At 39.7% G+C, this 25,682-nt stretch overlaps 1 long non-coding RNA gene across 1 annotated transcript; it reads right to left on the bottom strand.

The window, feature by feature from the left end:
* Positions 1 to 5,155: 5,155 nt before the first annotated feature.
* Positions 5,156 to 25,109, bottom strand: LOC141523309 (uncharacterized). The gene is made up of 3 exons (XR_012478452.1): positions 24,941 to 25,109; positions 23,390 to 23,479; positions 5,156 to 6,584 (listed from the first exon to the last, which is right to left on the bottom strand). It is a non-coding gene; the product is annotated as an uncharacterized LOC141523309 (long non-coding RNA).
* Positions 25,110 to 25,682: the final 573 nt, after the last annotated feature.

Here is a 25,682-nt window from a genome sequence, read left to right as displayed (position 1 = left end):
TACTGTGTAAATGGGAATACAGTAGAATTATTGATTAATAATAAACATCATTGCTATAACTTCAGACTAGGGAGCCCCATGGTGTGACGAAGGCTTACTTTGGCTCTGACCTTCACCCCATTGCCCTTCCACAAACATTTTGTCAACAATCCAAACCAGTCAGGCTTTCATCACTGACTAATTATCTCTTTTTTTCAAGGGTAACTACAAGAAATGATGCTAGCAGATAAAAGAAGTAGCTCCCTGTTTAGGGGTGATTGGTGAACCAAAAATGTCTCTGCCTATGTTCTCCAAGTTGGGAGGGGGTCTCTATGCTCCTGCCAGTCACTGGCTAGTTGGAGTGGCATTCCTGACCAATCAACATTTAAGCATCATCATTCCTAGTTCTTACTGCAGAACTCACATGTATGCTATCCATGCTACCTAGAAAACCAAAGATAGATACCACCAACTATTGCCAGACCAATAGCTGACAAATTGTTACAGAGCCCAAGTTGCTGCCTTAGTCATTGAGATTGGTAACACAACAAACCCACATATCAGTGAATATTGAATTTTATCACAGATTCAGAGGTCACCTAATCTAATTCCTCATTCTACAATGAATAAACTGAAGTCTAGAGGTTTAAGTGCCTTGACCAAGGTTATACAAAGTAGTAGGTGGCAAAATCAGAGTTTGAATGGACTTTTATAATTGCTCATTACGACCTCTCCTTGAGCCAATCCTGAATTCCAGAACTGTAAGGAAACACAAACTCTTTAGTGTTGATACTACTTTTTTGATGGATTATGGATAAAAAATATAGGCTGGGGGCGGCTAGGTTGCACAGTGGATAGAGCACCTGCCTGGGAGTCAGAAGTACCTGAGCTCAAATTCGGCTTCAGACAATAATTACCTAGCTGTATTGCCTTGGGCAAGCCACTTAACCCCACTGCCTTGCAAAACAAAAATCCTAAAAAAAAAAAATAAACCTAAGGCTGGAGGAATGTCAAAACTGGCAATTTGGGGAATCTTGTCCTGCCATTTTCAGTGGGTTGTGTGCTATAGCAATATCAAAGATTTCACAAAGGAAGAAGATGTCTCCTTGTTCCTAGAGCTGGTGGATTTGAGTTCTGACTCCAACATTGACTAACCATCTGAGTTTGAAGGAGTCCTCTCCTCTCTCTGAGCCTCCTTTAAAGTGGTGGAGAGAGATGGGTACCTCACTGACTTGTTTATAACACCTTAATAAAATCATTGTCAAATGACATTGGTTAGAGTATCCAAATGTGAATATGGATGTCTATACAAGGCTAGCACTGTATCTGTTAGCTAGATGTTCTCTCAATATCTCTGATTGCTGAAGCTGACTCTGGCTATATTTTCTATCACATTGGCAAGTTAAAAGGAATATTGCTTTTACAAGGCAGACAACATTAATAAGCCACCTACTTCCAAGTTGCATGATGTCAAACCTAGTCTTATAACTTTAAAATTCCATGATCCTTTGTTTCCCACAGGACCTCCACCATCTACCCCCAACCTACTTGGCCTATTTATTTCCCACTACTCCCCCACATGAACCTGTTGTTCCAGTCAAGCTGTCCTCAAGGTATCTCAAAGTAACAGAGGTATTCCTGATTCCTCCAGATACCAATACCCACTGCCAAAATTTCCTTCTAATTTGCTTATACTTGTATAGATACATGCTGTTTCCCCTAGTAGACTGGAAACTCCTTGAAGACAACTAATTATTTTGCTTTTGTTAGTCAAGTCAACAAGATTTATTAAGCACTTAGTAGGTACCAAGTTCTGTAATAAGCACTAAGGATACAGATTTCCTGCCCTCAAGGTGTCCAAAGTATAGTAGAAAAAAACCAGGTAAACAACTACGGACAAACAAGATTTAAACTGCATAAATGTGAGATAATCTCAGGGAGGCTCTAGCAACAAGGGGGAGTTGGGCAAGGCTTCTTACTGAAGGTAGGATTTTTAGGAAACTGGGGCAGTCAGGAGATGGAGAAAGAACATTTGCTGTAGGGGGTTTGCTTTTTAATTCCCAAGCATCTCACATAATGCTCAACATCTGAAAAGAGGGACCTAAGAAAACTTGTTGATGGATTGAGATCTTTGGACTCCCAGTCTACTTTACAACACCATCTCCCTCCAGTCAGTTTCTTTTTTTTTTTTTAAGATTTTGACAAGGCAAATGGGGTTAAGTGGCTTGCCCAAGGCCACGCAGCTAGGTAATTATTAAGTGTCTGAGACCGGATTTGAACCCAGGTACTCCTGACTCCAGGGCCGGTGCTTTATCTACTGCGCCACCTAGCCACCCCTTCCAGTCAGTTTCTAAAGAGGAAAATGACTTGATTGAAACAAAAAAACAATATATTTTCTAAGCTTGTGGAAAACAGAGGACATCCTGGGAATTATTTATGTCAGCTATTATTTCCTCCACCTTCCCCACCCAACCCCCACCCATGCATTTTTCAGCTAGGAAGCCAGAGAGACCCAAAAGCACCCAGAGAGCAGATTTTTAATCATCTAGACTGTGAGAGAATGGATTGACTTGGAAACAGAACAAGGTAGACCTGATGCAAGAGAGACAGTGCACTTTGCTTGGCTGAGGGAAGGGTGGAGGCCAGGTGGAATGGGAGAGAAAGCCAGCTAGGTAAGAAGACAGTGTAGGAGTAAGCAATGGCTACTGGTCCAAAAGTCAGAGGTATCCCAAGATCTGGGACAAGTGATAGAGATGATCTGGGTGAAAGGGTAGAAGAGGGACAAGTTATTTAGGTCTAAGATTTAAATAGGCTAAGAAAGGATAAAGAGTTCTCAATTATGGGTGAGATTAGCTAATAAGCAATAATAATAATAATTGAATAAATTAATAAGCTAACATTTAGATGATACTTTAAACTTTACAAAGCACTTACAAACATTATCTCACTGGATCCTCTCAACCCCTTGTGATAAAAGCTATTATTCTCATTTTGCAGATAAGGAGACTGAGGCTAAGAGTTTAAATGATTTTTTTCCCAGATCACAGGTCATGCTAATTAGTGTCCTAATTCAAATTTGTATTTAAATCTTCCCCTCAATCAATCAATCAATCAACATTTATTAAGTGCCTTCTATTGGTCAGTGCTACACACTGAGGATATAAAAAGAGACAAAAGACAGTCCCTATCCTCAAGGAGATTACAATCTAATGGAGGAGTCATAAGCAAACATATGTGTACAAATAAGTTATATAGATGATAAAAAAAGGAAATGATTAATCAGAGAGAAGTCCCTGAAATTAAGAGAGATTGGGAGGGCTTCCTGTAGAAGGTAGGATTTTAGTTGGAGCAGAGAAAGAAGAGCATTACATGAAAGACAGGCAGAAAAATGCCCAGAGCTAAGAACAGGCCTGGTCATTAGAACAGCCAGGAAGCCAATGTCAACTGAATGGAAATGTGCATGTCTCTCTATATCCAAGCTTCTCTCTCATCTCTGAACCATCATGTCACCAGAAAATTGGAAAGATATTCTCTCTGAGACCATCCTTTCTCTCTATCTTATCTCTGCCTCACTGCCCAGTCATCTCCAAACTATACAGTTTGCTCTGTGACCATCATCCCTACTGTCTCCCTACTGAAAATGTGGGATTCACCCTTAGAACCATCCTGAGCTCATACAAGTGAATATTCACCTTATCTTGTCCACATTCAAGCCTCTACCTCATTCCTACTGAGGAATCTCCAAACCATGATCCAATGGGTAAACTCTCCCACTCCTGTTTTGCAAATTTCCCTGGTGTAGTTTTCTGCCATTTGAAAGTAATTTCCATGAGGGCACTGATTGCCTTGCTTGTTTTTATTTACATCCTTAGTACTTAGCATTGTAATACATAGCAAGCACTTTATAAATGTTCTTCTGTCTAGCTATGATATTCTATCTAAACCCACCTAGCTGCTTCTCATAGGTAACTTCCCTTGAAATAATAGAATTTTAGGAACTTTGGAGAAATCTAATCCAATCTAAATAAGAGAGAGATCCCCTCCCTGCAGGAGGAATCAGGGATTGACTCATTAAAGAAGTCCAAGGACATCACCAGGAAGCAATTTGGGAAAAGGGTCATGTATCTTCCAGTTTAAAGTTGGAAAAAGGACTTCAGTGGTGATGTCCTATCCTTTATTTTTTACAGATGAGGCAGCTAATGCCTAGAAAGGTTAAGTGAACTTGGTCAGGGTTACAACAGTGTACACAGAGATGGTGTCTGAAAACTAGGTTCTTTTGACTCCAGAAACAATGTCCTTTCCTACCATGCTATACTGACACAGTAGGAAGTAAGGTCAAGAATGGAGAAATGCAATTTGCAAGGCATCTCCTGAAATAAAGATGAAGGAGGGTATCAGGATGTACTAATAGGTAAAGGCAAGATGGTCATCAAGGAGTCTAGAAAATAGAAAGCTGAAGATGATTTGGAACCAGGCATAATAACATGTGCTGTAAACTGGGGGAGGCTGAGGTTGATGGATTCTTGATCTTAGGAGTTTGGGCTAGACCCAGTTATGCTAAGCTGACTTGATGTCCTCAATAATGCAAATCTGGTGAACTTCCAAGATTGGAGGTCACCAGGTTGCTTAAGAAAAGATGAACCAGGGGCGGCTAGGTGGCGCAGTGAATAGAGCACCGGCCTTGGAGTCAGGAGTACCTGGGTTAAATCCGACCTCAGACACTTAATAATTACCTAGCCCTGTGGCCTTGGGCAAGCCACTTAATCCCATTGCCTAGGAAAGAAAAGAAAAGAAAAGAAAAGAAAAGAAAAGAAAAGAAAAGAAAAGAAAAGAAAAGAAAAGAAAAGAAAAGAATAGAAAAGAAAAGAAAAAAGGTGAACCATTCCAGGTTGAAAAGACAACAAATAATTATTGGGAATGGGCTGATGGGTGGCTGCTGCGCTTCTGGACTTGGAAAGATAGGGAGATACAGTATCAAATCAAGAGAGACAAAGAGACAGATACAGATACAGAGACAAGACAGACCAAAACAGCGAGAGACCAAGAAAGACAAAGAGAGAGACACAAAGGGAAAGATAGAGTCAGAGAGTGAAAAACAACAAGAAGACAAGACAGAGAGAGAGAGAGAGAGAGAGAGAGAGACAGGAAAATAGAAAGACAGACATAATTAGAGGCATAGAGAGATAGGTAGACAAAGAGATAGAGGGAGATATAGAGACAGCAATAAAAAGAGACAGAAAAAAAGAGGGGCAGAGACAAAAGAGACCAGAGGCAGAGACAAAACAGAGAATGAAGAGATAGAGTCAGAGACAGAGAAAGAAAGGATTGTTAGATGTCACCATCACTGCCCCATTAAAGGGGAATGAGGGGAATGGGGGGGGGGGGCTCCAACAGGAAAGCCACCCCAGTTATGTGGTAGGTGTATTCCTCTAGTGGAGAATGGTGACTCATCAGACTTGTTGCAAAAATCCCTTAAGACACCTGACTCCCTTTGCCCTAATTCTAGACTCATTAAGCAACTTTTAGGGGATTAATCAGATTTCCCAGGCACCTTGATACTAGGAGGAGGTGCCTGGCCAGGAGACACCAGGACTGCGGTCTGGGTAGCAGCAGGTATGGCCCACTTCATAAACAAGTAAATTGGTTCTCTGGCTTATTAATTTGTTTTGTGAGAGTTGAGAAGGGTGAGGCACCCAGCCAGAAACAACCAAGCAGACCCTATGATTATTTAAGATTATTGTTAATAACAACAACAATAATAATAATAATCCACCAAAGCCCTCCTCCTGTGTCTTATCATGCTATCCAGGTGACCCTAAGTTCTCCAAGGCTATCCAGATGGAGCACAGGTCCTGACAGGCATTACCATAGAAATATTTCTAGCCCTGACCCAGGGACAGACAATGAATCTATAATTATAAGACCAGACTAATCAGGTGAATAGACACTGAGCCACCAGGACTCTGGCTACCAAGTGGTGGATTTTGTTTTTTGACAGAAACACTTGCAACCATTTACTAAGACATGATGTGTATATTGGCATTTGTTATGTTGATGGAGAAAGGACCCACATGAATGAAATTACATATCTTTTAAAGCCACAATAATGAATAACAGTGTTTTCCTTATAAAGTACTGTACATACATTAGTTCTTTTGATCTTTACCCCTAATCTGTGAGGAGGGCAAGTCATAGGATCATAGACCTAGAGTCCAAAGAAACTGTTAAGGAAAGCTACCATACTTCCCCATGTATAAGATGCTCCCATATATAAGAGGCACCTTAATTTTGGGGCTCTAAATTTGAAAAAAAAATATGTATTACATACTTACTAAGCTCAAGTTTTACTCATCATGAAATTCAAGGTCCTTCTGCTCATAGCTTTCAGGCATCTTATGGTCTTCTTCTGTCATGGTGTTTTCAGGAGGGTTTCTTCTTTCTGAAGCCAGTCTCTGATTGTTTTCTCAATTGGAGGAGAACCAAATTGACACTCAGCAGCACAATTTCCATTCACTTTTGCAAACTGGATCACTTTTAACTTGAATTCAGCACTGTATGAAAATCTTTTCTGAGCCATTTCTAGGCAGAACATGGCAAAATGTAACCTATTATACAGGTAACAAATGGAAACATAATGAGCGCCAAGACAATAAGCATGAAAAAGCAGGAAATGCAAGTTAAAAAAATCTACGAGTGCAAAAACAAGCTCAAAAAAGAGAGAGATTTGAGTAAAAAAATTTACAACCATTGTATAAGATGCTCCCAATTTTTAGACCCCAAATTTTTCAAAAAAGGATGAGTCTTGTACATGGGGAAATACAGTAAATGGTGCAGTACATAGAGCACCAGTCCTGAAGTCAGGAGGTCTTGAGTTCAAATTCAAACTCAGACACTGACTAGTTATATGACCCTTGGCAAGTCACTTGACCCTGATTTCCTGCCCTTTCCCCCCCAAAAAAGTAAATAATAATCAAGTAAACTGGTAGAGAGGTCACTTGGTCCAATCTCTTCATTTTATATGCAAAGAAACTGAGGCCCAGAGATACTAAGTGATTTGCCAAGGTTGGCCAGACTGTAAGTGAAAGCTAGAATTCAAATCTAGTTCCTCCAAATTCAAATCCTGTGCTTTAAATATTATCACCAATTTTTTTAAAAGAAAGATTTTATTTATTTTGAGCTTTACAATTTTCCCCCTAATCTTGTTTAATATGATTTTTTTTGCAAAGCAATGGGGTTAAGTGACTTGTCCAAGGCCACACAGCTAGGTAATTATTAAGTATTTGAGGTCAGATTTGAACTCAGGTACTCCTGACTCCAAGGCCAGTGCTCTATCCACTGTGCCACCTAGCCACCCTATCCCCCTAATCTTACTTCCCTTCCCCCCCCCAGAGAATGCAGTCTGTTAGTCTTTGCATTGTTTCCATGGTATACATTGACTTAAGTTGAATGTTATGAGAGAGAAATCATATCCTTAAGGAAGAAAAATAAAGTAGAAGAGATAGCAAAATTACATAATAAAATAACAGGTTGTTTTTTTTTTTAATTAAAGGTAATAGTCTTTGGTCTTTGTTAAAACTCCACAATTCTTTCTCTGGATACAGATGGTATTCTCCATCGCAGATACCCCAAAATTGTGCCTGATTGTTGCACTGATGGAATGAGCAAGTCCATTAAGGTTGATCATCACTCCCATGTTGCTGTTAGGGTGCACAGTGTTCTTCTGGTTCTGCTCATCATGCAAATCCTTCCAGGCTGCCCTGAATTTCTATCCCTCTTGGTTTCTAATAGAACAATAGTGTTCCATCACATACATATACACAGTTTATTAAGCCATTCCCCAATTGATGGACATTCACTTAATTTCCAATTCTTTGCCACCACAAACATGGCTGCTATGAATATTTTTGTATAAGTGATGTTTTTACACTTTGTTATAATCTCTTCAGGGTATAGACCCAGCAGTGGTATTATCACCATTTTGCAAAGAAAGAAACTGAGGCTCACCCAAGTAAAATTACTCAATATTTTCTTTTTTTTCTAAATCCTCATCTCTTAGCACAGTGATTGATGAATAGAAATAATAATTAATATTTATAAAGCACTTAAAAGATATTACCTCATTTGTTCCTCACAACAACAATTCTGGGTAGTAGACACTATTATTTTCTCCAATGTACAAATGAAGCAATTGAGGCAGACAGTGGTTAAGTGAAATATCCAAGGTCACAAAGCTAGAAAGTGAGTGAAGTGCGATTTGAACTTGGGTCTTCCTGATTCCAGGTTCAACTATCTAACTGCCTATCAATCAGCTATCAAACATTTATTAAGTACATAATACTTGCCAGGCACTGTGTTACCAAAAAAAGGCAAAAGTCAATCCCTGCCCTTAAGCAGCTTACAATTTAATATGCAAACAAAAATAGAAAAAAGCAAGTTATATTCAGGAAGATGATGTTTGTTCTTCATTCTCAAAGAAGACCATGACATCAGGAGAGGTTATACCATGACAAGCACATGGATTGGATTTGAGTGGGGAGTGCTGTGCTAAGTCACCAGCCTTACTTTCTCCTCTGGAACCATCTGGGTCCACTGAGCAGATGTGAATCAGGACAATTGGAGATGGCCCTGGATGCAGAGGCAATCATATAAATTCTCTAAGGCCAGATTCAAACTCCTGTCCTCCTGACTCCAAGACCAATGTTCTATTCAATGCATCAACTGAGGTTAGGAAAGACTTCCAAGGTGATATTTTAGTAGCGATTTACAGGAAGCCAGGGAGGTCACTAATTGGAGTAGAGGAAGGAAAGTATTCCAGACATGAGAGAAAGCAAGAAAAAAATAGCAGGAGCAAAAGATGGAATCATTTTTCATGGAACAACCAGGAAACCAGTGTTTCTGGATTGAAAATATAAATGCTGAGGAGCAAGATGTAAAAAGAATGGAAATAGAGGAGGACACTAGGTTATGAAGGGCTTTGAATGTCAAACAGGGCAAGACATTTTGTATTTGATCTGGAGGTAAGAAGGAGCTACTTAAAGGAGCTAGAGCAGGGATTTGCACTTTAGGAAAATTATTTTTGTGGCTGAATGTATTGAAGGGGGAGATACTTGAGGTAGGCAGAGCCCCAGGAGATTATTTAGTTCATTCATGAGGTAAAGAGAATCTGCAGTAAGTTGGTAGTAGTGTCAGAAAAGAAAAGGGGGGTATATTTTAGAGATATTATAAAAAAAACTGATAGTTCTTGAGCTTAACTTGAATATGGGGAGAGATAGTGAAGCATCCAGCAGGACTCCTAGGTTGTGAGCCTGAAGGACTGGGAGAATGATGTTCTCTATGGTAATAGGGAAGGTGGGATAGGTAAGTGGTTAGATGGAAAGATGAGTTTTATTTTGAGTTTAAGATGTCTTCTGAACACTGGAAATGTCTGGAAGGCAGTTGGAGATGAAAGATTAGATCAGCAGAGAGATTGGGGTAAGATTTTAAAATAGTCAGCATAGAAATGATAATTAAAATCCATGGGAGCTTTTGAGGTCACCAAGTAGTATAGAGGAAATGAAGAGAAGAGATCCTAGGACAGAACCTTAGAGGAACACATACAGTCAAAGGGCATGATCTGAAAACAAGAGGATAAAGTAAAGGAGACAGAGGAGTGGTCATATAAGTGGGAGAACAACCAGAAGAGAGGGATATCCTAAGAAGCTAGCCAGAAGAGTGAATCAAGGAGGAGAAAATGATCAACAGTGCCAAAGGCTGCAGGCAGGTTCAGAAGAATAAGGACTGAGAAATGCTCTTTGGATTTGGAAACCTAGAGATCATTAGTAATGTTGGAAAGATCAGTTTGGGTAGAATGATAAAGTCAGAAACCAGATTGTAGGGGTGGCTAGGTGGCATAGTGGATAAAACACCGGCCTTGGAGTCAGGAGTACCTGGGTTCAAATCCAATCTCAGACACTTAATAATTACCTAGCTGTGTGGCCTTGGGCAAGCCACTTAACCCCATTTGCCTTGCAAAAACCTAAAAGAAAAGAAAAGAAACGAGATTGTAAAGGTTAAGAAGAGAATGAGAGGAGAGAAAGTGGAGGCACCTACTGTAGATGGCATTTGGGAAGTGAAAAGAGATAAGATAATGGTTAGCAGCAGTGGAAGGATCAAGTGAGAGCTTTATCAGGATAGAGGAGACATGGGCATGTTTGTTTATTTATTTTCCAACTACAAGATAATTTTCAAAATTAATTTTTTGGCAAGGTTTTGAGTTTCACATTTTTTCTCCCTCCCTTCCATCTATCTCCCCCTGAGAACAATCTAATAAAGGTTATATATGTATAACTATGTACATAGGTATATTTGCAGGAGGTAAGAAATGATCCAGTAAACAGAAACTAAAAGATGGGTTAAAACTGGAAGAACTAGGAAGTAGGAAGATCAATTAAAGAAGCCATGAATATACAGTTTTACATTTTACGTTACATTTACAAATTTACATTATGATGAGAGCTTAGGGATCATCTAATGCAGTCCCCCTAACTATGGTAGTCAGTGGACTTTTAATAAAAAGAGCTTTTGAAGTCTGAAAAGCTGAGTTCAAATCCTAACTAGAAATTAATCCATTAAAAGAATTTATTAATCATTTACCATTCACTTCATCAAGGTTAACTCCTCTACCTGTTCAATTGACCCTATTCCATCCCATCTCCTCCAATAGGTTGTCCCCTCTCTTTTAGTTTATATGGAACTTTTACTTCTCTCAAGCAATAATATGTATTTAGTAATTGCTTTCTAAATCCAAGTAGGGCAGCTAGATGGTTCAGGGAAAGAGCACTGGGACTGGAGACCTGAGGGATAGAAAAGAAGGTGAAACACAGTCCCTACCCTCAAGGAGTTTGCAATCTCACAGAAAGTTCTCTCCCAGAAGCTTTTATTAAATATGTCATACAAGAAGCATTCCTTTTGCCCCTCCCCCCCAGACTATGCTATTCTGATTAGTACCAGACACAAGAGTTCCTGAGATATAGGAGAAACTGTTGGGTACCTGGGGGACATCTAGGTAGATCAGTAGATAGCATGGGGCCTGAAGTCAGGAAGATCTGTGTTTAAATCCAGCCTCAGATAATTCATAGCTTTGTGATCCTGGCAAGTCACTTAACCCTATTTGCCTTAGTTTCCTTATCTGTAAAATGAATTGGAGAAAGGAATGACAACCAAGATAACTCCAAATCGACTGCTGAAGAATCCCAAATGACTTAACAACAATAAAAGTTGTGTGACTGTCTGACATATATGGGCTGTGTGATCCTAGAAAAGTCACCCAACTTCTCAAATGTCCCCAAAAAAACTTCTAAGATAACAATATATTAAAAATAACATTGATTACCTTCAAGGAGCTTGTATTCTATTGGGGAAAATAATATGAACAAATATAGGTCGATACTAAATTTTAACATAATAAGGAGAAAGTAATTTGAGAGGTTGGAGAGGAAGATGGCGGCATCTGGAATTTTCCTAAAAGGCCTCATATAGGAAGTAGCTTTGAACTGAATTTGAAGAAAGATAGCAATTTCCAAAGGTGAAGGTGAAAGAGTGCATTTCAATCTATGAAACAGGTACATTTTTTGAAAGTTTCTTTGCCAGGTGTTCCCTCTTGTCAATGAAATTTCTGGAAAAATAAAAAGAACTGGGTGTGAATTCCAACTCTGTTTGTGTGATCTTGGACAAATCAGGTGGTAGAGGTTAAGTTTTCTGGGTCTCAAATTCCTCATTTGTATATTAAGGATGTTTTATAAGATAGACCCTTCTCCATACTGTGAAGTCTCAGTTTCTCAGTTTATGGCATCCCCTAATAAAAAGACAAGAAAGCTGAATTCTCTGAGGGCCTTAAAATTGAAAAGTGTTTCCTCAAAACAACCCACAGTGTGAGATGGAGCAGTTTACAGATAAAGAAATCAGGAGACATGAAAGGACTGGAGGATTCGATGAAGGTCACAGATCCAAGTCTCCTACCTCCCAAAAGAAGTGTTCTTTCTCCCCTTACTGAAGTAACACAGCCTCCTGAGAGCTGACAATTCTAGACTCCATTCAAATTTAAACTCCCTATTCCCAATGTAGTCACATTCACTGTCCCAGGAATTTCCTCCCTCCCTAACTTTGCCCAGGATGTTCCTAGATCATCCTCCCTATGTACCTTTCTTCTTATCCAAATCATCTCTATCTTTCAGTACCCTGCTTAAGTTTCAACTCCTCTTCAAAGACTTTTTTTTTTGGTTTTTGCAAGACAAAGGGATTAAGTGACTTGCCCAAGATCACATGGTTACAGAATTATTAAAGTGTCTGGGGCTGAATTTGAACTCAGGTCCTCCTAACTCCAGGGCCGGTGCTCAATTCACTGCACCAACTAGCTACCCCTCGAAGGCTTTTCTGACCACACAATGACCTCTTCCTGGTCAGGAACTTTTATATTACTCAATTCAGTACTTGATCAAAATGCACTTACTTCCTAATATTGGTCTCTGATAGTTTTGACGGCAGCAAGGTGGCACCAGGATAGATCTGGCATCCCTGAGTTCAAATCTGTCCTCAGGCACCTATGTGACCCTAGGTAAGTCACTTAATCCTGTTTGCCTCAGTTTCGTCATCTTTAAAAATGAGCTGGAGAAGGCATTGGCAAACCACTCCGGTGTCTTTGCCAAGAAAACCCCAAATGAGTCAAGAAGAGTCTGACTGAATAACAACAATAATTTCACTGATATGACTGAACAATGGATTCAGCCTTGAAAGAACTGTGCTTGAAGTCTGCCTCACTTGTAACCTTTGTCACTTTGAAATATAAAAGGAGAGGGTTGGACTAGAGCAGCAGCAGTTTTCAAAGGGTTGTCTAAGGACCCCTGGAAGTTCCTGAAGTTCTTTCAGGGAGTACAAGACGTCAAAATTATTTTCATAATAAGACTAAGATCTTATTTACCTATTAAGTGCTCCTTATCACTTCTCGGCCTTTTGGCTAAGATCAAATGTAGTATTAAATGCTTCTTTTTCAAATTACTTAACTGTATGAGTTCAGATTTTCCTCATATACTTCCACCAAAATAACATTATAACAGATTGAATACAGAAGGCATGAAATCCAGCTGTCTTCTATAAAGTCAGACTTTAAAGAGATTTGCAGAAATATGTAAAACAATGCCACTTTTTTCCCTAATTTTTTATTTTGGAAAATATTTTGATAAAAATGTTGTTTATTGTTATTTAACTTATTAATAATTTTTATTTCAAAATTTTTACAGCTTTAAAAAATTTTGTATTTTCTGTTCCAGAGTCCTTCCCCTCAGTCCCAACCCCACATTGAGAAGGCAAGAAATGTAATCTCCAAATAAATAATTTTTAAAAGTTCATGAGTTTTAATGTCTAATACAGTAAGTATTAATAGATTCTAAAATCCAATAAACAACAGCTCTTTGGAGCCTTTAATAATTTTTGAGAGAATAAAGGGGCCCTGAAACCAAAAGTTTGAGAACCACTAGAGTGGTTGAACTCTTAAGTACCTTCCAACTCTAAAACTTCAGATTCTCTCATGGTTGTTGAGTTGTGTCTGACTTAATGATCTCATTTGTGATTTTCTTGGCAAAGACACTGGAGTGGTTTGCCTTTTCCTTCTCCAGCTCATTTTGCAGATGAGGAAACTGAGGCAAACAGGGTGAAATGACTTGTCCAGGGTCAAAATAGCCAGAATGTGTCTAAAGTCAAATTTGAACTCAGGAGGATGAGTCTTCCTGACTCCTGGGACTGGATCCATTGCATCCTCTGAATGCTATGTGTGTGTACATAGAAACTCCCTGATTAGTTTATAAACTCCTTGAAGACAGGACCCACATCTTCAGTCTCTTCCTCACAGAGATCTGGAAGTATAATAGGAACTCAATACATGGTCATTGATTGATTGATAGATTCAGGAAACACTCTTGGAAAAGCAGCTTCTCTCTCGGCTCCCAGATGCCTCTTCGAATGATCTCCACAACTTCCTGTCACATCAGCACACACTGTCCTCTTTGTCCTGATTTGCCCCTTCCCCTCAGTTACCCTGATGCAGGCTTTTCCTTGAGGATTCCAGATGTGCCTCCCGGGATGCTCTAGCATCTTTCTAATGGGCTCCAGATGTGAACTGTCCCAGGAAGACAATGCTGCTCCCTTCCAAAAAACAGGAGCAGCAGCTGCCAGCCACCATCCCAGCTGTGAGCTGGAAATGATGATGTCCTCTTATTCACACTGCTAGATTGGGGGTCTGTGGCTTCCTCCCAGCTCCTTGCATTTCCCCCTCCCACCCCAATGGAATGCAAAGCACTCTGAGTCTCTGCCTAAATAAGGTCTTTGGTTTCACTCTTCCTTGGGCCCAGGGCCTCCCAGAGAGGCCCATCAAGGTGGCAACCGCTCTAAGAAACATACTGCTGGCTTGGATCTGATACAGAATTCCTGCATCCAGACCAAGGACTAGACACAGCTTCTTCAAAGCTGTATGAGAGCAGAAAGAGCACAGAAAAGTCAAGTCAGGAGAACGAAGTTCAAATCCCAACCCCGTTTCTTGAGCCTTCGGTTTCCTTGTCTACAAAGAGGGAATAATATAATCTCTCCTCCCTACTTCACAGAGTTGTCCTAAAGTACAAAAGTAATAATTCATATAAATCATATTAAAGTTGTGAAGTATTTTATAAATTATTTATGGAACCCCCTTAATTCATACTTTTTTAATGGTGCCAGTCCTCCATCCAAACCACATACATGATAATATTGGCTAGCACTTAATATGTGTGAAACACCTTTTTACAATTATCTCATTTTTATCCTCTCATCAACAACCATGGCCAGTAGATGTTATTAATGTGCCAATTTTACAGATGAAGAAACTGAGGCAAACCAAGGTTAAGTTACTTAGCTAAATAAGGATCTGAGGTCAGATTTGAACTCAGGTCTTCTTCAAGGCAATGAGCCAGCTATTTGCCCAGAAATTGCAAGGGAGAAAAGGGGAGGGAATAAAATATGCCCCTCGGGGTTGTCTTTCATTGGAAAGGACTCAAGAGGCCATCTAGGCCAACTCTCTCTTTTTTTTTTAGATTTTTCAAGGCAATGGGGTTAAGTGGCCACACGGTTAGGTAATTATTAAGTGTCTGAGGTCGGATTTGAACCCAGGTACTCCTGACTCCAAGGCCGGTGCTCTATCCACTGCGCCACCTAGCCGCCCTGTAGGGCAACTCTCTCATGTAAAAAGTGAGGAAATTGAATCGTGAGGTTAAATGATTTGCCCAGGTTCACACCAGGTAGTGTGTGAGTCAGCTTTTTTGCCTTTTTTTTCCCTAAAGATCAAAGAGAAATCTTTGCTTCCTCCCCTCCCCACTTCCAAAAAGAAAAGAAATTCTGCTCTTCTACCATGCCAGCAACTGGATCTCCCCAAGATCCTTTTGACCTTGGCTGAACTGGCAAGGACCGTCTCAGAAGAATCCCATGGCAATCATGCCTTCAGAATTTCCTGAATGCTGCACAGGCAGATCCAACAGTAGAATCTCATCCCTGCATGTCGTAACTTGAGGTCAGCCAACAGTATTCTTTAATTGCATTTGATTAACTGGAATTTGGATTTGAGACAAAAAAAGGCAGAGGGAGTCCTTGATTGCACAGGTCAGATAGCCATATATTGCTAAGAGGAACAAGAGGTTCTCTTTCCTACGACGCTATTACGTTGCCAACACTGGGTTTTTAACCTTGTCCTTGGGCCCTTTCACACCACTCTCCTCATAGATTGCCATAGAATGTAAGAGTTGGGAGGGACCTGAGGACATAAAAAGCTGAAATACAGAACATAGACCAATAAGAAGAATTGACTTGTTCATTCCACTTTTATTCTTATGAATATATATCACTTCATATTGAGTCTCACAACAACCCTGTGAGATAGGTGCTAAAATAGTTGCTAAAAGATAGGTTCAGGGTGGCTAGGTTGCACAGTGGATAGAGCACCGGCCCTGGAGTCAGGAGTACCTGAGTTTAAATCCGACCTCAGACACTCAATACTTACCTAGCTGTGTGGCCTTGGGCAAGCCACTCAACTCCATTTGCCTTGCAAAAACCTAAAAAATTAATAAATAGATAAATAAATAGATAAACAAATAAATAAATGAAGGAAGGAATAAATAAATGAATGAATGAATAAACAAATAAATGGATGAATGAATAAATAAAGAAATAAATAAAGGATAGATTCCCATTTTACAGACAACTAAAACAAGACTCAAAGAGGGTAAGGAGCTGACCCAAGATGTGACAATCAGGGGCAAGACTGGAACTTAAGTCTTCTAGTACTTTCTCACATGGACTATAGGTCAGAACTAGAAAACCATTTCCTTCATTTTACTGAGAAGACTCTAAAGAGAAGAGATTTGCTCAAGGTCATTCAATAAGCTGGTATCCCCATTTTATAGATAAGAAAGTTGAAGCTTATAGAAGAAAGAACCTTGACCAGGATAACATAGCTTATCTGAAGTGAGATTTAAACCCAGGTCTTTCTGACTACTTATTGGTCTACTCTAATCATATTGCCCCATTCTAAAATAATAATTTATTCAGGTCCAATTAATCAGCTATATAAGGATGTGGATGGAGGATATTTGCTTTGAAAGCAATCCATGTAAAAAAGATTTGTACCATATAGTTAATTACAAACTGGCACAAATTGGCACATAAAATTCATATTTTCAGAATTGCTTCATGATTTGCCAAGACAGACCAAAATCACTGAACATGATAATCTCAGAAGAATCGAGAATGCAGGTGATACAGAAGTAATGAAGATGTTCACAATAGATGTGCACCACATTAGGATTATCTAGGCCTGGAGTCAGTAAAACCTGAATTCAAATTAGCCTCACATATTATAGTTGCATGACTCTGGGCAAGTCATTTAACCCCTATTTGCCTCAGTTTCCTGGTTGGTAAAATGGGAAAAATAATAGCACTAACTCTCATAGTAGAGTTTTTTTAACTGCTTAAAATTTTTTTAATTAAAAATAAAAACTCTAAAAATTAAAAAAAATTGTTGCTGTTCACTCATGTCTTTTTGTGATCCTGTTTGGGTTTTCTTGACAGAGACACTGGAATAGTTTACTTTTTCCTTCACCAACTCATTTTAGAGATGAGAAAATTGAGGTAAACAGGGTAAAGTGACTTGCTCAGAATGGCAAAGCTTGTAAAGCCTGAAGCAGATAAGAACTTACAAATATGCCAGATTTAAACTCACAAAGATGAATCTTCCTGACTTCAGGCCCAGCACTCTAGTTACTATGCCATCTAGCCATAAATGTTAGATATTATAATCATTATTATTATCATCCATATGTTAAGAATATCTAAACTAAAAGGAGACTACCGGCAAATGGGGTAGACCTTTCATAAAAATTATGGAAAGGCATGGCCAAGAAAATTGGAGAAAGAGTGAAATCCTTCAGCCTCCTCCTCTGGTGAGGAAACTCTAGTCAGCCATGCTCATTCCTTCACTGCTCTCCCAAACCATTCCTGACTCTCTGAAGTTCACTATGTCCATAGTCAAATAACTTATTTTCCCCACCCCACCCCACCCCAATCCCCTTTTCATCATCCTATATGTGTTATCTTTCTTCATTAGAATCTAAATTCCTTAAGGTCAGGAGCAGTTTTTCTTTGGACTATTTGTTTTCCCAATGCTTAGCATAATGTCTGTAAAAAATGATTCATGATCAGGGGTGGCTAGGTGGCACAATAGATAAAGCACTGGTCCTAGAGTCAGGAGTACCTGGATTCAAATATGGTCTCAGACACTTAATAATTACCTAGCTGTGTGGCCTTGGGCAAGCCACTTAATCCCATTGTCTTGCAAAAACCTTAAAAAAAAAAAGAAATTCTTCATGATCTGTTGGCTTGAGTTGGCAAAGAGAGTACTATCCACTAATGAGAATATAAGACCTGGGCATGAATGTCAGAATAAAAGTGATGGTTCCATTGTACTCAGTACTAGACAGGTCTTACCTGAAGTCACTGTTACTTCTCCAATAGAAATACTAGGCAAACTCCCCAAAGTCATTGGAAGGGAATCATTTACCCTGGATTCCTCCCTTTTTTGCCAAACTTGCCCTTGAGACATGAAAGCAAAGTGTCCCTCATATCCTATATTTGCCATTGCTACCAATGAGATTTTTGGGGGCAATTACTTACCAACTCTGACCTGATTTCTTCATCTATAAAATGAGTTGAACTAGATGACCCCATCTGGGGTATTCGTGTCAAACAAAATGGAGTGTTTTGCCATTATGTTCTCTAGTGCAGATAAGGAAATTGAGGCAAAAAAGGTGACTTGTCCAGGGGTTACACAGCTAATAACTGTCTAAGGCCGAACTAATGTTGTGAGCACTGACTACCTAGTGTTGTGAGCATTAAAAGAGAGACAAGAGGCTACTGAAAGACCACAGGACAAGATGAAAAATTTCACACACACACACACACACACACACACACACACACACACACACACACACACACACAACACAGACACACCCTGCAATACTCAGAATAGTGAGGAATAGAAAGGCAGAGAAAAGCAGGGAGGGAAAAACCTATTTTCTTGTAATACTTCTAGTTACTCTTAATAACAACGTGTATATTTTTAAACCTTAGAAAATAATAGACAAGATAGCTTTCTTTTTTGTATTTTTAAAATAATATTTTAAATAAGTATTTAAAGTGTATTGAAGTAAGATAACATTTTTTTTAAAAGAAGGGCTTTCTAAATAAGAAGAAAATGATTAAAACTGAACTCTATAAAATTTTAATGACCAAGGCTGACCTTCAAGAAAAGATGTGAGAAGATACCACCCACAACTCTCTAATCTGCAAAGAAGGGGAAAGTCAGGGGTAAACATTAGTATATATAAAATCAGACTTCTGTTCATATGTTCATTAGTTTTGTAGAATTTTTTCTTTTTTTCTAATTTAAAAAACTTTTTTATTCTTTATTATGAGAGAGCTGGGGGAACATGCACTGTACTAAGCACTTTATAGATATTAATTCATTTGATTCTCACCACAACTGGTGGGAGGTATGTACTATTTTTATCCCAGTTTTACACTTGAAGAATCTGAGGCTAAGAGCACTTAAATAACTTGTCCAGGGACATATAGCTAGGAAAATATCTGAGGTAAGATTTGAACTCAGAATTCAAAATGGGATACAGTGGAAATCATAGGTGATATAAAAATGAAAAATTCCATTTTTTTTTTCAAAAAGGTAGGTTTCTGTTGAAATCATTTTCCTTTGCCCTATCCCTCATCATGGTATCCTTCTCAAAGACTATATCAGTGAACCAGAAACCCAGGCAGGTCCTACAAAGCTGTGTGTGGGGAAATGGTGAAGTGATAGACTGCTAGGCCTAAAGTCAAGAAGACCTGAGTACAAATACTACCTCGGCTTGACTCAGTTTCCTCATTTGTAAAATGAGATAAAAATATCTCAGGACTGTTGTCAGGATCAAATGAGATAATATTTATAAAAACTTAGCACAGTTCTGGTCCTACAAAAGGCCCTTAATAAATTCTTGCTTCCTTCCTATTTTCCTTGGGCAACTGGATCCCTGCTCAGAATAATGTTTTTAAATGCATTAAATGAAATACCTAATATTATTCCCTAAAAAGATTATATTAAAAGACATTTTTCAGAGTATTTTTACTTATGTATATATTTGTGGTATTTTTGCAATTTTGTATATTTTTAAAATTTATGTATGATTTTTTAATTCATTTTTTAAAGTTCCAAATTCTCTCCCTTTTTCTTCCTCCTCTCCCATACAATAATAAAGAAAAACAAAACCTATAACAAATATATACAGTTATGCAAAATAAAATTTCACCTTAGCCATGTTTGAAAGAAAGTAAGAATGAAAGAAAGGAAGGAAGAAATAAAAAAATAAAGAAAGGAAGAAAAGGGATAAAGAAAAGAAGGAAGGAAGGAAGGAAGGAAGGAAGGAAGGAAGGAAGGAAGGAAGGAAGGAAGGAAGGAAGGAAGGAAGGAAGGAGAAAAAAATACGATTCAATCTTGAGATCATCAGTTCTCTAACTAGAAGGGGATAGCATATTTCATCACAAATTCTAATAAGGGTTTGGACTAGATGGTCTCTAAGCACCCTTTCTTGGGGATTATGTATCTATGTGTTGATTAGAATTCCCAGATCTGGGGGCAGCTAGGTGGAGCAGTGGATAGAACCCCGGTCCTGGAGTCAGGACTCAACTCCAACCTCAGACTCTTAATAATTGCCTAGCTGTGTGACCTTGGGCAAGACACTTAACCCCACTGCTTTAAATAAATAAATAAAAATTTTAATAAGTAAAATAATTTCCAAATCTTTCATAGTTGACTATCTTTACAATAGTTTTTTTTTTGTTTTTGTTTTTGTAAGGGAAAGGAGGTTAAATGGCTTGCCCAAGGCCACACAGCTAGGTAATTATTAAGTGTCTGAGACCGGATTTGAACCCAGGTGCTCCTGACTCCAGGACTGGTGCTTTATCCACTACGACACCTAGCCGCCCCAATAGTTTTGTTTTTGTATAAATTGTTCCCTAGGTTCTACTCACTTCTGCATCACTTTATATGTCTTTCCAGTTTTTTTCAGAACTTTTCCCCTGATCATTGCTTGTAGCACAATAGTATTCCACCCCTCATATACTGTATTCCATCATTCACATATTACAATTTGTTCAGCAATTTCCCAGTTGCTGGGCATCCTCTTAATTTCCAATTCCTTGTCACAACAGAGAGTTGTTCTAAATATTTCTGTTCATATGGGTCCTTTTCCTCTTTCTTTGATCTCCTTGGAGTAAAGCCCTAGTAGTAGTATTACTGGGTCAAAGAGTATGTATAGTTTATGAGCTCTTGGGGAAAAGTTCCAAATACTTTTCAGAATATTAAAAAAAACCCCAACAACCCAAGATCATTGTCCCCTGATCTAGGTGATGTTTTAAGTCCATTCCAACTATGTGATACTATGATATGCTTATCTCTTTTGGAAACTAGACTAAATTTCTTTTGGAAGAACTGGAGGAGAGGGAGAAGGTTTTCCAAGCCAAGGTCCACATTCATACAAGTAGAATTCAGTCTCAAGCATCAATTTTTAAAGGGTCATTGACAAACAGCAGTCTTTACAGGAGGACAATCTGGTTAGTGAAGTGGCTCATCTGGAACAGAAAGAAATCTGAAAACTAGAATTGAAGAAACTAAGATTTCTAGAGAAAGAGATGGTAAAGGGAGAGACAAGACAGTTTCAAATATCTGAAGTCATAAGGAAAAGAGATCTGGGTAGTTCAATAAGGAAAAACAAAGACTAATGAGTAGCATTTATAGTAGTAAATTCAAAGTAAGGAAGACTTCTTAACAGTCACCCAATGATTAGAAGGATTGTCATATAAAGTAATGAGTTCCCTGTGTTTGAAATTGTTCAAGAAGCTTAAATAAAGTTTTTCCTTAAAGATGTTGTAAGGAACATCTCAAAGATGATCCTTTTAATGAGCACAGACTATCAGGGGCATTCCTTCCAATTCAGATTCTGAGCTGTTGTGAATATATAAGATAAAATGTTGCCATGCAGGGCTGAAATCTTGGGTTTAACACTTGCAACCCGTGTCATCTTAAAGTAATGATTTTAAACTCACTGGGCCTCAGTTTCTACATCTGTAAAATGACTTCAAATTAGGTCTTAGACACTTACTAGCTGTGTGACCCTGGGCAAGTCCACTGGAAAAGAAAATGGCAAATCACTCCATTATCTTTGCCAAGAAAATCCTATGAACAGTATGGTCTACAGGATCATGAAAAGTCTGACATGATTAAATGACTAGACAGCAACAAAAATGAGGAGAGTAGACTAGATGGCCTTCAAATTTTCCACCTTCCAGCCCTAGCTTTATGACCTTACTGCAGTTTTACATCCTGTATATTATACATAGCTATTTCTTTAAACAGCTTATAAAGTTGTTATTTTTCTGCTTTCTTTTGTGAGTGGGTGTTTTGTCTCCTTCTCCCACCCCTGCAGAACCAGAAATTTGGATTATACAGGTTTCCTCCTTCTTTTATAGTTCCCAATAAGTCTCCAGTACAGAACTCTATTGGGTTCATCCTTGGTGTTGTCTGATTAATTATTAACTAGAGGATGGTCCAGGAGGACTCCCTTTGAGGCCCCCAGAAAGCAGTGCATGGGAGAGAATGATCAAGGGAGGAGGGAGATGCCATGAGGAAGAAACTGACATTTGTGGACAAATCCAGCTCAGGAATTTCTGAGTAGAATGGGAAATAATCTATTTATTGGGGCTGCTGAATGGGAACCACTAGCTGACTTGGGGTGAGTCACAACCAGCCCCACCCCTCAGACCTACATCCCATTGGGTGGGTGTGCAAAGTCATAAAAGTTTCAGGTGAATTTAATTCAAAAGTCAATTTCACAAACATTTATTAGGGGCTCACTGAATGCAGAGGTCTAAAGAGAGAAGGGGGGGAGACAAATCTTGCTTTTCAAAGAGTTTACATTTTAACTTATGATCAATATAAAAGAGGAGCAGGTTATAGCTTGGAACTCAAGGTCTCATTTCACTTATTTACCACCATGTTAAGAAGATTGATGTGTTGGAAAGAATGGGTTATACTCCCAGTTCTTCTATTTATTAGCTGTGTGAACCAGAGTAAATCATTTACCCTCCCCAGGCCTCAGTTTCCTTATCTGTCAATTTAAGGAGTTATTACCCATGAACAGAGAGAGAGAGAGAATAGATTCTGGGGTGCAAAATGAGATATTTTCCAGATTCAGTCAATGTGAAAATTTACTTTGCTTCAATAAGTTGTTATTTTGGGTTTTGGTTTTTGCAAGGCAATGAGATTAAGTGACTTGCCCAAGGTCACACAGTCAATTTAAGTATTACATTATCTGAGGCTTTTTGATCTTTTGTTGTCCTGACTCCAGGGCAGATGCTCCAAACATTCCACCACTAGCTGACCCTTCAATATGTTTTTAACTTCATTTTTCCACAATGGGGAAGAAGGCAAAAAGGTGGAAAATAGATTTTTGCTCACTGAAAAAAAATTAAACTTTAAAAAATATGGAGTTAGACTCAATGGTCTCTAAGCATCCTTTCTAAATCTATGATCAAATGAAAACCCCTAAGGTCCCTCTCAGCTCTGGCATTGCATTACTAAATGAAGACTAGATATGTTCTTCTTCCCCCCAACACCCTTGTTTCTGCACCTGGGGCTGGCCTATTTAGGTGTCTCCATTGGAAGAAAGACCAGCTAGGGAGGGGCAAGTGATGCCAAAGGGTGTGCCAGAGAATCCAGGCCAGGGAGGAAGTTGTCATGGAGTCTACCTACCAGGGTCACAATGTTACTCCTGTAAGCACATGCTCCCAGGTTCTCACACTTTCCGGGAAAATTCAGAAGCCAAGTCACATTTCAGAAATGCTGCAAAAAAAAAAAAAGAAAGAAAGAAAATTAAGAAAGAAAAAAAATGTTGTAGGGGGGATTCAGAAGCTTTAGAGCTGAGAAAGAACTAATAACCAGTCCAACTCTCTCTCCTATATTTGAGGAAATTGAGGACCAAAGAGATGGTCCTCCTCTCTCTATCTCTATCTCAACTCTCTCTGTATAAATGTGTGTGTGTGTGTGGGGGGGAGGTGTTTGTGTATCCTAAAATAATCTCTGACTGAAAATACAGAACACTAACCCACCAGGGTCTGTGTTCAAATCCCACCTTTGCCTCTGGTATTTTCTCTGACTGGTATTTCCCCATGCCTGGAATGCTCTACCTCCTCCACTCAGTTTCTTGACTTTCCCTTAATTCTCAACTAAAATCCCATCTTTTACAGAGTACTCTTCTAGTGCCTTCCCTTTCATTAATTATTTCCTATTAATCTCCTAATTTCCTAATTATCTCCCATTAGACTGTATGTTCCTTGGAGGCAAGACTGTCTTTTGCCCCTTTTTGTTTCAGATTTTAATACAGTGTCTGTTATACAGTTTGCACATGTTGTTTAATTATTTTGGTCATGGCTATCTTCATGACCCCATTTGCAGTTTTCTTGGCAGAGATACTGTAGCAGTTTGCCGTTTCCTTCTTCCGGTTCATCTGTCACATGAGGAAACTGAGGCAAAAAGGGTGAAGTGACTTGCCCAGGGTTCACACAGCTAGGATCTGAGGCCCAGCACTCTATCTGATATCACCCAGATGTCTGAATGCAGACTTAATAAATATTGATAAATTGGTTGATTGATAGAATTTCCTCAATCTATTCAAATAGAGGGCTGAAGTTGATGGCCCTCTGCAGCTCCTTCCGGCTATAGATCCAGGAATCTGATGTTTCCTAGCTCTGAGATCTGGAATTCCATGATCTCCTTGGAGAGGCTCTACTCATTCAAACACTTCTCAGAGCTCAGGTCACTGGTGCCAGCTGGAAATTGGTGTTTTATTCTGCCAGGATTTTCTCACCTTCTAAGGAGACAAATTGATAGGCCAGGCCTGTGGTCTCAAGTCTGGGAAAAAGGCCAATGAACAGTTTCCCCCACCTCCAACTCCCCCCCCCCTTCCCTTCCCCAGTACATAGTGGTCTTCCAAGCCAAAAGTAGCTCTCTCTGCTGATGAGGCATTTATCTCTGTTATAAAGTCTTGTCCGTGGCAAGAGAAATCACTGTGGACCAGATTCTCAATGCCCACCACAAAGCAATGTGTTCCTTAGAAACAGTGCCCTCTTACCCAGAGGTGAACAACAGCCTGTTGCCAGCTTGTGGTTTGAGGATCCCCTCCCCCAGCTTATCCTACCCTCTCTCCATCCCCCACACCCAGTGAAAAGAATCTCTCCCACCCACATACCACAGTGCCTGGAATTCCATTATGAAAGATTCATTCCCTCTGGGATAAGAGATTACCTCTCTAAAAAATGCTCCCTCCTCCTGAAGGCGGGGTCAGTCATCGACTCTTTAGTATGAATTAGTTTACGGGCGTGGTCTGTGGACTAACTCTTACGTGCTGGCCGTGCGAGGCTGCCGGGGAGTGGGCAGGGAACAGTCCGGGAGGGTTGCGGGAGAGGCGCAGTGCGCAGGGTATCCGGGGAGACAGGCAGGCTGCTGTGGACGCACGGGAACTCCAGCCAGGAGGCCACGACAGCCTATTATTAGCTCCTAAATTGTATGGTACAGACCTGGAGTGGCTTTTAGCTCCGAGGAGAGAGGTTGCTGAGGGGGGCGGGAGGGAGGGAGGGGAGTCAGCTGAGGGGGCAACCCGGGCAGGACGGACCTGGGCGTGGGGGGGCACGCTGAAGAGCCCTGCCCCAGGATCGGGGTGGGGGGTCGAGCCGGCTCCCCTCCGCCTAGTTAGCAAAGGGGAGCGCTCCAGAAAGAGGCCGTTGATGGAGGGTTGGGGGGCGGCCTGCAGACACGCTGGGGTGGCCGTGGGAGAGGCAGAAAGAAAAGCCCCTGCCCTCTTGCTTTCCAGTTTCTCCTTTACACACAGATACACACACACACACACACACACACACACACTTTGTATATAGTGTGAGCTCATAAAGACAGCACAGTGCCTGGCCTACAGCAGGCACTTAATAAATGCTTGCTAGGGTATATTTTAAATCCTCAATGCTTAGCCGTGTCTGTCATACACTAGGTTCTT

Source organism: Macrotis lagotis, chromosome 5 (assembly GCF_037893015.1).
Source record: "Macrotis lagotis isolate mMagLag1 chromosome 5, bilby.v1.9.chrom.fasta, whole genome shotgun sequence".
Classification (NCBI taxonomy): domain Eukaryota; kingdom Metazoa; phylum Chordata; class Mammalia; order Peramelemorphia; family Peramelidae; genus Macrotis; species Macrotis lagotis.
This window is presented reverse-complemented; position numbering and strand designations above follow the sequence as displayed.